This window comes from Lynx rufus, unplaced genomic scaffold, assembly GCF_022079265.1.
Source record: "Lynx rufus isolate CCGP_SWC_20201006 ecotype Redwood Valley unplaced genomic scaffold, mLynRuf1.p SCAF_17, whole genome shotgun sequence".
NCBI classification, from domain to species: domain Eukaryota; kingdom Metazoa; phylum Chordata; class Mammalia; order Carnivora; family Felidae; genus Lynx; species Lynx rufus.
In genome coordinates this window covers 42,280,635-42,294,838 of record NW_025814831.1, presented here as the reverse complement: position 1 = coordinate 42,294,838, position 14,204 = coordinate 42,280,635, and the positions used below count along the sequence as shown (strand labels likewise).

The 14,204-nt window shown below is 44.6% G+C and overlaps 1 protein-coding gene across 1 annotated transcript in view; it reads left to right on the top strand.

The window, feature by feature from the left end:
* Window positions 1-3,294: 3,294 nt before the first annotated feature.
* DAAM1 (dishevelled associated activator of morphogenesis 1) overlaps window positions 3,295-14,204 on the top strand; it is a 175,349-nt gene continuing 164,439 nt past the window's right edge. The window contains 1 exon segment of the mRNA XM_047079568.1: window positions 3,295-3,343. The gene's annotated coding sequence lies outside the window, so the exon portion shown is untranslated.

Below are 14,204 nucleotides of genomic sequence, written 5' to 3'. Positions count from 1 at the left end.
CAAAGCACACTTTGCCTCCTTGCAAAATAGTGACATAATATGTGCTCACATATAATTTCTAATAGTTGCTTGTTAAGAACAAATGTTTTATAGCTTTTTATTGTTTCATAATTAGGATTGACGTTTGAGACCATCTTCAGGGGAATATTGCAAACGGTAAGAAGAACTAGCATGTGAATTTTCAGCGTCAGAGGTGTTTTTATACGTCTCATCAGATTTAATGCTCGAAAACCTCGTGAAGTGGGTTTTACTGTTAGCTCAATTTTAAGAATAAGGAAATCAAGGCTCAGAAGGAGAAAGCAACACAGAATAAGCAAAGTCACATTGCTCAAAAGTGGTAAAATGGCTTGATCCCAAACCCGTGCTCAGCACATAACCTCAATTGTTGCAAAACACCAAGCTATTGTATGAAACCACATGCAAAGCTACAAACTTAAAATTCTTTCTCTGTTGATATCTCATGTCCTCTCTTATCAAAAAAACCCAATGTGTAGAGTAAAACTGTGTAACCAGAACTGGGAGAGGTTATTTTGAGAGATCAGCAAAATACCCCCAAAGCACCTTCCCTCCTCCACCACCTGTGGATGGTCAATTAAATCTATTCTCAGTGGTCCCACAGTTTCCTAATTAATAGGCAATGATTACGGGGCAAGGCAGGGTCTTTCATAAGCTCATTCTAGAACAACAGCAATCATTTTAAAAAGAAAAGGAAAAAAGCAAAGAACCCTTTGGCTGAGAATATAAATTAAGCTACACATAGTGCGTGTTTTTGATGGCTCCTGAGACTACTTAGTCACCTAGAATTAAATACAAACACACACAATGAGTGTATGTGAATGTATGTGCCTGTGTCTCACGGAGAGGAAGAGAGAGAGTTCCCTTCTGTATCATAGAAATTGTTAATCTTCCTCTAGTCCCAGGTCTACGGGCTGCATTTCTGATGCTGAAAAGCCATCTTTGTTTCCCCTGGTTACCAATGAAACTGTGCAGGGATCAGTTCAAATCCATCACCATGTACAGAAAAATGCTTCCAAATACAAATCTTACTCTCTGTATCTGTTATCTATATCTATTCAAAAGGAAGGACAGCTCACATGTGCACACGCACACATTTCTGTGCTTACAGTGTAGGTACATGATGTCCTATATATATGGAAATGAGCTATGTAACACGGCACATCTCTATAATATTAATTGCTATAGAGAATGGGATTTTTTTCCACAGGCAGGCTCCATCCTCTCCTTCACTGCTTGAAGACCTAAGAGAAATTGCTGTAAAGTGATTTGTCCTATAAAGTTACTGCTCAGAATGTACCTCAATAATATACTTTTATCTATAAGGATAAGCCCTGCCTTAGAGAGAGCCCTACACCCAATTTATTGACTCAATAAATTTCAGGCTCACTGATTATATTTCCATCTAAAAGCTTTACACCGTTATAAAACTGGAGAGCCTTTAGTATCATTTCAGGTCAAGTTTCTTTCTGAATATTTTTCCACAATGAGCTGCAATACATTAAGCCTACCCATTAACTAGAATATCACTGATTATACTCTTGATCTGATGGCCAAGGGACCATTTGCATTGTCTGGGTTCCACTTAACACAATATTTGAAATGGATAGAATAGCTTAGAACCGGAGAGCAACATTCAAGCCATCTTCCTTCAGTGGAGAAAAATGTGTCTGGTTTGTTAAAAGAAAATCAGAATTCGGAACTAAAACTTCTCTCTGCAAAACAAAGCATTTGTCTCTGCTGATATCCTCAACCAGTTCCATGAATATTTTTTCTTGAATCCAAGTTAGTGCTGCATAATGAGATGAGAAAATAAGAGTGATAAGATTTCCAGTAATTAGGTGCAGTTGTTTGAAATCTTAATTGTGAACTTCCCCCCTCCCCCAAGATGTACAGTCTTCTAGAGATTTTGCTAGCAGAAATAAGGGTGTGAACTGATCCTTATGCGTGATTGAGACACATCCAGTGCCATTATAATTTACCTTTACAACTGGAATAACTAGATACATTGATTCTTTTTTCAGTTAAAAAGACACCTGAAGAACTGCTCTCAGTGTTAATTTTTCGTAATACTTGAGATCCACTGAATAATGAAAAATGTCACAGAAAAATTTTACATATTGAAAATAAAATCCTCCTAAAGGGTCAGAATTCTGCCACACACTTTTTGCTTTAGTTAAAATTAAACATTCAGCTGTATTAAGATCACGGCATTCTTGAACAGCACGATGCTGTTTGGTTTAGGTCATTTAAAAAATATTTTAAGAGAAAGACATGGAAAAGGAGGGGAGAGTGTTGTGGATTTAAAAGTGCATGTATGCATATGTGTCATTTATCAAAACTTTAGACAAGGACGTCGTCTTCCTGGGAGTTGAGAGCCGTCAGAGCGGGAAGTCCGCTGCAGGGAAGAACAAAAGCATGGCTGCGCGATAGTACTATCTCTGCAGCAGCAGCAGGCTCCCCGAAGGAGGGTTGCAGTGACTGTCTATTATTACACCGCATTTTTATTAGTGACAGCCTCCGTTATCCTGTCAGCTCAGCCAACTAAGCTGTTCCCTGCGTTCTGGTTGGTCACCCGGACTCCGTTAAATGGGAAAAAGAAAGAGGACAGAAAGGTGAATTGTACTAAGTGGGGGCACACGGGGATTTCTCTTCTTCGCGGCCGGCATCGCCTCTTCCTCGGGGACGTGGGGGGAATTCCAGGACCGCTTTTAACCCAGAAACCAGTAAGTCCTATTAATTAGTTTCTAAGCGCAAGGAAGGCAGCGAAAAGCTTAATCTTCTCCCTCCAGCTGGGGCCAAGAGCCGGGATGGTCAGAGCTGCCTGGCCCGTGCGCACCAGCGCCCGACCCCTGGCGGCCCTCAGAGCCCTCACCGGGCAGAATGGAGGTCAAGTCAAAGGTCACGACCGCAGGGTGCCCTCCCCCCACCCCCCTCGCCGCGCTGTCCGCAACTCAGCTTCTTGAACGACCACCACTAACACTGCAAGGCTGGAGGGCGGGGAGGGGGCGGGTCCGGCGGGGGGCGGGATCAGGGGGCGGGGACGAAGCGGCCGAGGAATGCGACGGGAAGTGTAGTTCCGTGAACCCTGGTTAGCGTAGCTACTCGGGCTGTGCCTGTGAGATCGAGACTACAACTCCCAGGGGTGTGCGGGCCCGGCTGGGGAGTCCATGCGCAGTGGGCGCCACATTGTATCCTATCAGGCGAGGAGAGGGTGATGTCACCTGCGAGTTGGTAACCTACGAGCGGCTGTGAAGGAAACTGTTTAACCGGATCCCATTGTACCCGGAGCGCAGAGCCGCCTTTCCAGCATGCAGGGGCTGCTCAGGTAAGGGGGACGTGCCGCCTCGCCCGCCGCACTCATTCATTAAGTAGCACCGCGCGGTGGCGTGGGGGTGGGCGCGCTACTTCGGGCCGGGCGCTGGGTTCGCGGCGCGCCCTCCCGCTGCCTCCCCGGAGCCCCAGGGCCAGTAGGTAAATATTAAACCCGTCCTTCAGGTTGGGTCTGGGTGGGAACGGGACCTAGACAGCTCCCGGCTGCCAAGCTGGGTTTGGGAAAATGGCTGCAAGCGCGGCGAAAAGCAAGGCAAGCCCGGAGGAAGGCGCCCCCCAGGACGGGGGTCCCTCCCTCCTTTCTTTCTGAGGCGCTGGGATGCCAAAAGAGCAGGCAGGGTACCATTTGCCGCCTTGCTGTAGGCTCTCGAGGCTGGGGCTTCGGGGCGCCGGGGGTCGTGGCCTCGGCTGGGGGCCCTGCCCGCGGTCGGGAGCTGCTGGCCCGGGAGGCTCCGAGGCAGGCGTGGTGGACTCGGAGGTGGCAACTGGGAAGGAGGGACTCGTGTGCCCGCCCGCGTCCGAGCAGAACCCCAACCATCCCTGCAGCCCTCGCTTCGAGCTTTATTTGAAAAAGGGACGAGGTGACTGTAATTCCGCGAAAGTTGGAAGCTAAAGGTCTCGCAGGAGAGGAGGGAAACCCCGCGCTGCGGAAAGACCAAGGGGTGTTGGCGGACAGCGGGGAGCGGAGCCTGCGCCGCCTGCGGAGCGGGTTCGGGGCGCCGCAGGGCGCTCGCGCCTCTCGTCCCCCTGGGAAAGGTGCATCTTGTTTCCCCTGTCCGGATTGCTCCCTCCACAAAGAGCACCTGAGCTGGGGCGAAGCGTCTGCCCGGAGCCTTGGGCTGGGAGTTGGTTAGGCGGTGCGGGGTGTCGAACAATCTAATGATGAGGCTCGCTGTGGGGCAGGAGGGCTGGGCAATAGGAACCATCTGGTGTCGAAAATCCAACTGCTTGCAAATGGGCTTGCCCTCCGACTTGAGACGTGCTTGGGGCCCGAGAACTCTATAAAAGTCCTCTGGATTTCCTTTCCTAGCACCCTCATTCTTTCGCATACTCACTCACTCATTCATCAAACCCAGCTAATGGCTCTGTTCTCCAGTCGCTCACAGCCTGGTGATGGGATGTTCTGGTTTTTTGTTTGTTTTTTTGCCCCCATAAAATATTTTGGTGGGCCCAGGAATTGATACTTGCGCTTTATTTCCTCTAGCTTGGTCCCCTACCCCATCTCCACCCGCAGGAGAGCATCAAGAGCATATGCTACCCGTGACCGTTTTGCGCTTAATGAGTTGGTAGTTGCTGGAGACTGGAGAAGGACCTAGTGAATTGAAGCGGAGTTTGTCTCCGAGACGAATCCCGTTGCCATGGCGACTCCTGCCGTCGGAATCTTAACTGCTCCCACTGCTGTTTCAATTCGTTGTGGCTCTGCGGGCAGCTGGGAGGGCGTGGCCAGTGGGTGTGGTCAAATGCTCGTTCCGGGCCCAGCTGCTCTCTCTTCTTCACCCTTTCCACAGCCCAGGCCTCCATTCTCTTGGAAATAGCTTGGACACAGTTCTAGACCCCTTTCCCTCTCGTGTGCCCATACCTTGGACCCTCCTCTCTCCAGAAGTAATGCTGGAGCCTTTTTCCTGAGGCATGCTCTTTCCCTTTCAGGCTAGATGCATAATTTCCCTAATAATGTACCTGACCCGAGTTGGAGGCATATGTCTCAAGGAGGGCGTGTCCTCTGTTTTGCATGAAGAGAGAGCTCTCTGGCCACCAGTAAAGGGCCTCGATTTGCCCTAGGTGCAGCTCTCTGGAAGTTTATAGGAACAGTTAATAACTGAAATTGAATTCTGGAAGTCCATGCCATGCCTTGTGGTTCCCATAAAATCTAGAAGCCTGCCGCCTGCCTAAAGGATGCAGGTCCTTGAGAATGAAGCAGGCTGGGCAGGGATCTAGGAGGCCTGGGTCATTCTCTAGCTCTGTCATTGCTGGCTACCCCACTCTGGGGTAATTCTTTACTTCAGGGGACCTGGGTCCTTAGTAACGTGGGAGAGGGGCTATAGAGGGTTTCCCAAAGTTGATTCTAGGTATAAAATCTTGTGACTCTACAAAGGACTTGGTCATTGTCTTTTCTCAAAATAATCTGAAGATGAGTTAAATTCCACTTCTGACACTGTGGCATTGGGTTAATATCTCTGAGCCTTACTGGTATGACTCACTTGACAAACCAGCCTGGCTCTTCATGGCAATCCTTCAAGGTAGGCAAGGCAGCCATTTGACTAGTTGTGATGATATTTCTAATATTACTAGTGTTATCCCTGTATCTGGACTTCTATTTATCCTTTTGTAGAATTAATTGTTCAGGGTTTGTCTTTTTATAGATTCTTGATGAATGCAGTTATTTGTAATCTAATTGCATTCAGTGTAATTGAATTACACAAATATTTTGTTTACCTTCTGCTTTTGTTACATGCCAAAGTGGATTATCACAGACATTGCAGTTAAGGGGGAACAAGGCTGTATCTGTGAATGTGTATGCATGTGCATTCTTGTGCAGGTAGATGCTTGGGGACATTGACTGCCAAGTGGTTGACATTTCATCGTCTTGTTTTAAGTAGGCGGTTGCATCCTCATGAGGAAACAGAATCAGAAATTGTCACTGTTTTTGTCCTAGAACTTATCATTGACTGAACATCTCCTTCGATTGTCTGATTTTTCTTGTGTCCCTGTAATTCTGACAGCAATTCTAATGTGTTCCACCCCCCCCCCAACCCCCAAGGTCTTTGAGGGCAGGGTCTTTGTCTTGTCCTTCCCCGTCTCTCTAGCAATTAGTGTTTGACCATTGGTAGGTATTTAATAAATATTTGTTGAGTCAATAGTAGAGCCATGATTGGAGATTCAAGATTGCATTCTTTCCACTGGTAGTTCTGGCATCAATGGTAATACTCCTTTAGCTCTCTGTGAAGTAGTTTCATCTCAGCATAAATGAAAACGCCTATGTAGCACGTGACCTGAAGTATAGAAGGCCTTCCATGTGTCTGAAATCGATGTATTTTGTAATTATTTGCTGTTGGAATACATTCACTCACATAGACTTTCTTTTTTTTTTTTTTGTCTCTAAAATTCTTGTTACAGGTCTTAATGCAATTCTTATTACCCCACAGCCGGCATTTCTAGATGTCTCTTGTTCTCTCCCTGGCCCAGATAACTTTCCCAGGAGGTGTAGGAAAGGAGAGAGAGAGAGAGACTAAGGCAGAGATAACTAGAGGCTTTTGCCAGGCCACCCATGGCATCGGAGGCACCATTGGGGTAGAGGAGCTGGACAGTGGCTTTCTTATCTGTGGAGGAGTTTTCTCATAAACAGGATCGGTTGTCCCAGGCTGGCTCATGTGAGAGAAGAACGGAGTGGGAGAGATTTGTCCAATATTTGTAACGTTGTGTTATCATCCACTAGTCAGATTCTGTGGGTTTTCAGAAGTATAAATTAGCGAGGAGGCATGATATCAGCAGTGGGTCGTGTCCTTGGGTGGTGCTTACAGGAGCTTAGTAGGTGCCAAGGAATTTGAATCCTGGCTTTCTCGCTCTGTGGATAGGCTCTGGGTGTCACAAATGCCTGTGTGTCTGTGTGTGGTTTTATTTGAACTACTTTGTTTAAAAGCCTGCTTTTAGTGTTGGTATTATGGTCATCAGAACAAATAAGCTGTTTACAAACAAAACATGGTTAAGATTGAAAGTGTTTCATCGTGTAAATATTTTGGGGATGTCATAAAGAGTGGCTTTGGCTTGAGAATCTTGAGGTCTTCTGTGAAATCACTTAAAAAGTTACAGCTGTTGGATCAGGGAGAACCAGCTTTTCCAACAAAGCCTGGTACCACTGAGAGCCTTAGGTGTTTGGTTCAGGAAATAATCACAGAGTTGTAACTTCTGTGGGGCCCTCCCTGGCTTCATGTCATACTCCTGGTATTTCCAAGTTTTAAGCCTATCCTTATATTATTGTAGGAAATAATTGCAGGCACCTTTGCCACTTTAGGTTAGCAAACTTGCTTAAACTCCAGAGGGGGCACGGTCAAAATGAAAATTCTTATATTTCATTTTGTGATTTTTCTTCTTTGCATCAGGAACGTGGACTACTGTCACTTACATTGGCATTTCGAGTTCTAACTTGGTAATGGAGGAAATCTTCCAAGTGAAATGTATTCTAACACTCACAGCATCTGTTCTTAATGGTTTCCCTGAGAGCTCAGTTTAGAGGCAACTGATACCACAGTTACTATTTAAGAAATCGGTAAGCTCGGGTGATCTCAGTTCTTGAGTTCGAGCCCTACATCGGACTCTCTGCTCTCAGCACAGAGCTTGCTTTGGATCCTTTGTCCCTCTGTCTGTCTCTCTGCCCCTCCCCTGCATGTGCATGCGTGCTCTCTCTCTCTCTCTCTCACTCTCTCAAAAATAAATATTAGGGGCACCTGGGTGGCTCAGTCTAAGTGTCCGATTCTTAACAGACGCAGGTCATGATCTCACAGTTTGTGAGTTCAAGCCCTACATCGGGCTCTGCACTGACAGTGTGGAGCCTGTTTGAGATTCTCTGTCTCCCTCTCTTACTGCCCCCTCCCCAGCTTGTGCATGCTCGCTCACTCTCTCTGTGTGCCTAAATAAGTAAATAAACACTAAAAATTAAAAAAAAAATTAATGTTTATTTTTGAGAGAGAGAGAATGTGTGCATGAGTAGGGGAGGGGCAGAGAGAGAGGGAGACACAGAATCCGAAGCAAGCTCCAGGCTCCGAGCTGTCAGCACAGAGCCTGACGTGGGGCTTGAACTCACAAACCTTGAGATCATGACCTGAGCCAAAGTCAGCTGCTTAACCGACTGAGCCACCCAGGAGCCCTAACCCTAAAAAAAAAAAAAAAAAAAAAAAAAAAATTAAGTAAATAGACATAAAAAAGAAGAAATCTGTAAGGAGGGGAGTTTCTGTATGTGGCTTGAGAGTAACATCTGGTGGATGGGGCAGGCTCGGGTGGAGGATACCTCCTGTGAGGTCACATTCACTGGCTTCTTCAGTAGGTTGTGTTTAGAGTGGCTGATGGAGATTGGAAGTGAAGGATGGATCTGAATTGCCTCCCGTCCCTCTGATTCCTCCAAGCCACCACTTAGTAAGTACCACCACTGAGAGCGGGACAGATGCAAATGAGATGCAAGTTGATTTTGGTGACCTACATTCTACTCTAGCAGACTATTTTTGCAGGAAAAAAAAAAAAAAGAGTTTACCTTTTTATTGTCTGGCATCCTTTCCACTGTTCCGGGAGGAGAGAACTGAGCATTTCAGAATGAGTTTGCGTTCATAGTACACACATCCAAAAATTAGTTAAAACACGGAATCCAGGAGCACTGCAGCAAGTATACGGAGGCCTCCCCCCTTCCCCGCGGTTCATCTGAGGTCGCCAAATACATATGCAGCTTTGGTAAGCATTATTTTCCTTGTTGATGTTTCAGCACTCCTGGTTTTTACACCATCTGTGACTTTGTCCAGTAATGGCTCCACTCATTTGGAATGTGTGCTCCTCTGAGTTTCTAAATTCTCCTTGTGCTCTCAGATCCATCTTGAGTGCCACAGATGCCAGGAAGCCTTCCCTGCCTCAGCTTTTACCACCCCCCTCTGTCCTTCCTCCTCAGAGCCCTTAGCCTGACCACAGAACTTAACATAGCTGACACGATGCTGATAGTCAAGGTATGTGAGGTGCTTACCTTGAACCAGGACCTTCCTAATACTTTACATGGGCTTAACCATTGACTCCTCTCACCAATTGTATGAGAAGGTACCATCATCACCATTTTACAAAGGAAGAAACTGAGGCATGATGAAGTTAAGGAACTTGCCTAGCTCAGGTCCTGCAACTAGTAAGGGGCAGACTAGGTTAGGGACCTAGGCAGCCTAGTTCTCTGCACCCCTACACTGTTGCCTTGCCTCTGGTTTTCCTGTGTGTTCTTTTCTCTCCATCGAGTTAGGGGGAATCATAACTTCCTTTGTATCTCTTACTTCTGAAACAGTGCTGGGTCGGTAAGTGCTGGGTTCATTGAGAGTAAAAATGCTTCTGCATTTAATGGTTTCTTTTTTTTTAATTTTTTTTAAGTTTATTTATTTATTTTGGGAGGGAGAGTGAGCACAAGGTGGGACAGGGCAGGGGGGTGGTGGTCAGAGACAAGGAGAGACAGAATCCCAAGCAGGCTCTGCACCATCAATGCAGAGCCCAATATGGGGCTTGAACTCATAACTGTGAGAACATGACCAGAGCTGAGATCAAGAGTTGGATGCTTAACCACCAGAGCCACCCAGGTGCCCCTTCATTGAATAGTTTTTAAAGTCTGACTTTCTGGAGCAGAAAATGTTGCAGAGGATTAAAAATGTTGCATCTGTGTATTTGAATGATAAAACTTTTGAACTCCCTCCTTTTTGCTGTGTGGGTGATAGGCAAATTATTTGAAAAAAGAAATGCTCTTATATGCCATCTCTAAATCTATTTGGAGCCTGTCCAGCATTAGACTGTATTTGTTAACTGAGATAACTTTCCAATAGGTTGAATCTCTTATCTAAAAAAAAAAAACCTTCTCACCCAGAACAGAGCTCCAGAAGCTGACTCCCATAACTTCTTAGCTTTCTTCCTCCTTGTTGTCTTTTAACATAAATTGTAAAAGCTCTTTTGAAAAGAAAATAATGAAAACTTGAGTAGTAGTCAGACATGTAATCTAATATTGGTTTATCCTTAGATATTAAAATAAGCTTTTTTATTTCTCACCTCAGAAGAGAGACTTTTATTTATTTTTACAGTGGAGCAAATTTGGTGCCAAATATACGATTGCAGTTCTTTTAAACCTTAGCCCCTATTGTGAATTAAATGTGGAAACCCAGGGAAGCAGGTTCAATTTTTAATGCAGTTGGTACGATTTCCTAACTTACAATAGATCTTTTCCTTTTGGCTTAAAACTGGATATTTTGCCCCTTTGACAATATTTAATGAAGACAATTGAGTAAAACTCAAAACTGTGTCATTTAGGGAAATAATAGAAAAGTTATGCCCTAACAGTATATTGCCAGGAAAAGGAAATGAAAACAAGAGGCTTATTAGCTGATAAGTTGTTCAAACATAATATTCATTCATTCAACAGACATTGATTTCAGAAGCTTTTTTTTTTTTCATTCATCTTCTTACACTTCCTAAGTATGTCAGTCACCGTTAGTAATAACCTGAGTTCATTCTGTTCTATAAATTGCACCAGGATTGGAATTGAAGGTACCTTTTATTCTTCCAGGTACATAATTAGGGTCAACTATTAAACTGGTCTTTGTCCTTTTCATTTCTGAAAGAAAAAAAAAAAATCTGTGCAATTGGCAAATATTGCCCATCTGATGGGCTTTCTGAATTTAGGCTTCCAAGAGTAGATAGCCCAGATCTGAGCTTTGAGCATTGTCTGGGCAATAAGAGATGCCCATCTTTTGTTTTTTGAAATGGGTTCTATATTCTGGCTTTTTGGCTATGCTCAGCTTGTTAGTGACCTACAAACCAGGTCAAGGCCATGGGTTAGTTTTGTCTTGTTTTGAAGCCACAAACTGTACCTATAATCTTAGCTTTAAAAAAAAAAAAAATATTTACTCTTTTTTTTTTTTTTTTTTTTTTTTTTTTAAGTAGGCTCCATGCCCAATGTGGGGCTTGAACTCACAAACCTGAGATTGAGTCACATGCTTTACCAACTGAGCCAGCCAGGGCCCCTCCCTACTGCCCGGTTTTAGTTCATCATGCTCCTTCTTGGCAACAGAGGAGACTAGATAGTACACTGTGGATATATTAATGCATAGCCATCACTTCAAGGGGCAAAAGATGGGGGTCTTAGTTTTTTTAGACCCCATAGGTTAGAGGTAAAGCTTTGCCAACAATTTGCCAAGGAACTGTATGCTTCTGACAGGTGTCCTTCTATGAAGAGTGGGTCAGAACTAAGAGCAGCTTCCTAAATAAAACTTTGCCAAAGCCCCGTAGCCTTGGTCTTTTCAGTTTCTTGGGGATGTGACCCAAGTCATTAGTAGATGTTTTTGTGCCATTTCTTGGCTTCACTCTTCTTCCCTAAAACCCCTGCAGATTTGCATCCTAGGAGAAGAGTGAGGGATAGTGGTCAGCATCATTCACCAGGTTAGATTGTTCGTATGTATCTGAATGTATTTGTTTCATAGAGATCTGCAAAACCAAGCAGTGAAATGATTAGACACGAGTTAGTTAATTAGAGCCTGTAGTTCTGCAACAAGAGGATTACACCAAGGGCTCTTCTAAATATTGAGAATTTATTACAAAAAAATATTGTAAAAAGTTCAAGGAAATGATGTAGACAGTTTAAACCATTTGAAGGTCCCTTTTGCATTCTCTCCTCTCGAAAGTTGGTGAAATTGTGGATACAGAAAATGTCATACAGTTTCGCCCTTAGCATTTCTTTTTTTTAATGCAGCTACAGTTACCCCATATTAGTGGCTGTTTGACTTAGGATGATGATGGCAGAAGAAACAACAATAACATTTGGCTTCTTTCCCATTCTGTTTGTATGCAATCTTGTTTGCATTAGCTAGCAGTCCTCAACCCTGCTACTTGCACTCAGAGGTAATTTGAAGAAGTCTGAGACAGTGTGGAATGAATTGGGCTGGAATTGAAGGCGATGGCCGAGACTGCATCATGTTCTCAGAACGTTAAATGAAAGGCCTGTTATTATATTTTCATATTTTAAACATTAAGAATAGGGATTGGATTGGACTAGAAAACCTCTATGACCCATTTAGGGCTTAACAGTCTGTGTGTAGGTGACATTTCCAACTATAGAAGTTCCAAGAACTGTGGCAAGAAACTGCCGTGCCTCTGACATTTTCTGCTAAGGGACTGGTTTGAAATTTAAAAAAATAAAATACTATTTTTAGTTTGACCCAGTTTCTTTTCAGGCTGTGACTGAAGCCACCTTTCTTCCTCACTCCACCTTTGCCTACTACACTCCTTGGATTGTAATTTGAGTCTGGAAGAGCAGTGAATTGCCTCCTTGTCAGTCCTGTGCTCATAGCCTCCTTGTGGGAAAAGGACAAGGTTGTCTTCCATGGGCCAGGTTTCATGTGAGGGGAGCCACAATCACTGACCTCACCAAGGAGCACGTCTTACCCCTAACCCCCTAATTGAGAAAAGGGAGCTGTGTGGTAGCAGAGGGTGGGGGCTGCTTACATTTGAATCCTCCCGAGCTCACATTGTTTTTCTGATGGAATATGTTGGGGGAAGTAGGTGGAGGGGAGGACAGAGGGAGTTATTGGGTCTCACTTATCTTATCATTTGTTTCCCTCTGGATCGCGTTTGTTTATACTGTCTCCTCGGGCCAGGAATTCCTCCAGCAGAAAGCATGCATACACGTGGGGATATTCAGATCTGATCCGAGCTTCCTTCTTCTTGTGTTCCATTTGCTGACTTGGCTTTCCTCTCTACAGCCTGATCTGAAAGGAGGGCTGGAGATATTTAACCTGTTTTCAATTCTTCTGTTATGTGGAAACGAGATCTTAAAACGGTGACTTGGGGCAAACATGTTAATGTGTTTTTGATGAGAAAAGAGGATGGTGATGAGTAGGCTTAAATCTAACATTTATGTAGAACTTACTTATGTTGGTAGAGTTTAGTCATGAGTGTTTGACACCTTGAAATGAAATCTCGTCACCATTTGGTTGCTGTGTTGCAATTACACAGAGAAAAAAGACACACTAATTAATTTTAGGTTCAGATGTGGGTAATCTTTGCAATTCATTTGAAATTCCCGGGCCTCAGTTTCCTCATCATGAACTGTTGTGAAAATTCTAAAATTTCGTGTGAATGGTGTCATTGTTAAATAATGACCTTACTTGTATGGCATTGTGTAATATTGATGATTATAATAGCTAGTGGATTTCCCTAGAATGGAGATCAGTGAGGGGGGGGGTACCTCCATTTTCTCACCTTCAGAGTTTCCAATATTGGCCCCTGCTCTTAGCACTAAGAGACTCTGAAACTAAACCCTTAAAATCTGATCCCTCTTCTGTTCTTTTTTTTTCTTATGTTTATTCATTTTAGAGAGAGAGAGAGAGAGAGAGAGAGAGAGACCGAGCAAGAACATGGGAGGGGCAGAGAGAGAGGGAGACACAGAATCTGAAGCAGGCTCCAGGCTCTGAGCTGTCAGCACAGAGCCCAACGTGGGGCTCCATCCCACGAACTGTGAGATCATGACCTGAGCCCAAGTCAGATGCGCAACCGACTGAGCCACCCAGGAGCCCCAGATCCCTGATCTGTTCTTAATTGAACAGCTTCTCGTCCTGTTCCCCAGCTTGGGGGCTCAGGAAGTTCCATAGGGTATAAGGGACAAGGCTAGACAATGTCTTTGGGTGATCATCCAGTTCTGTTTAAATTGATAAACTCTTTAAACCAGAGTTTGACTACCAGTGGTATACAGGATGGATGTAGCCAGCTGTCATGTTTTGTTTGACTAACCCAGTGTTATTTTAAAAAATTGAATGATTGGGGCGCCTGGGTGGCGCAGTCGGTTAAGCGTCCGACTTCAGCCAGGTCACGATCTCACGGTCCGTGGGTTCGAGCCCCGCGTCGGGCTCTGGGCTGATGGCCCAGAGCCTGGAGCCTGTTTCCGATTCTGTGTCTCCCTCTCTCTCTGCCCCTCCCCCGTTCATGCTCTGTCTCGCTCTGTCCCCAAAATAAAAATAAAAAACGTTTAAAAAAATAAATAAATAAAAAAAAATAAAAAATTGAATGATTTTAGCGAGTGTTTACGTTCTCATTTGGCACAGGCCTCACCACACCCTAGTGCCTCATACACAGCCACTTTGTTTAAT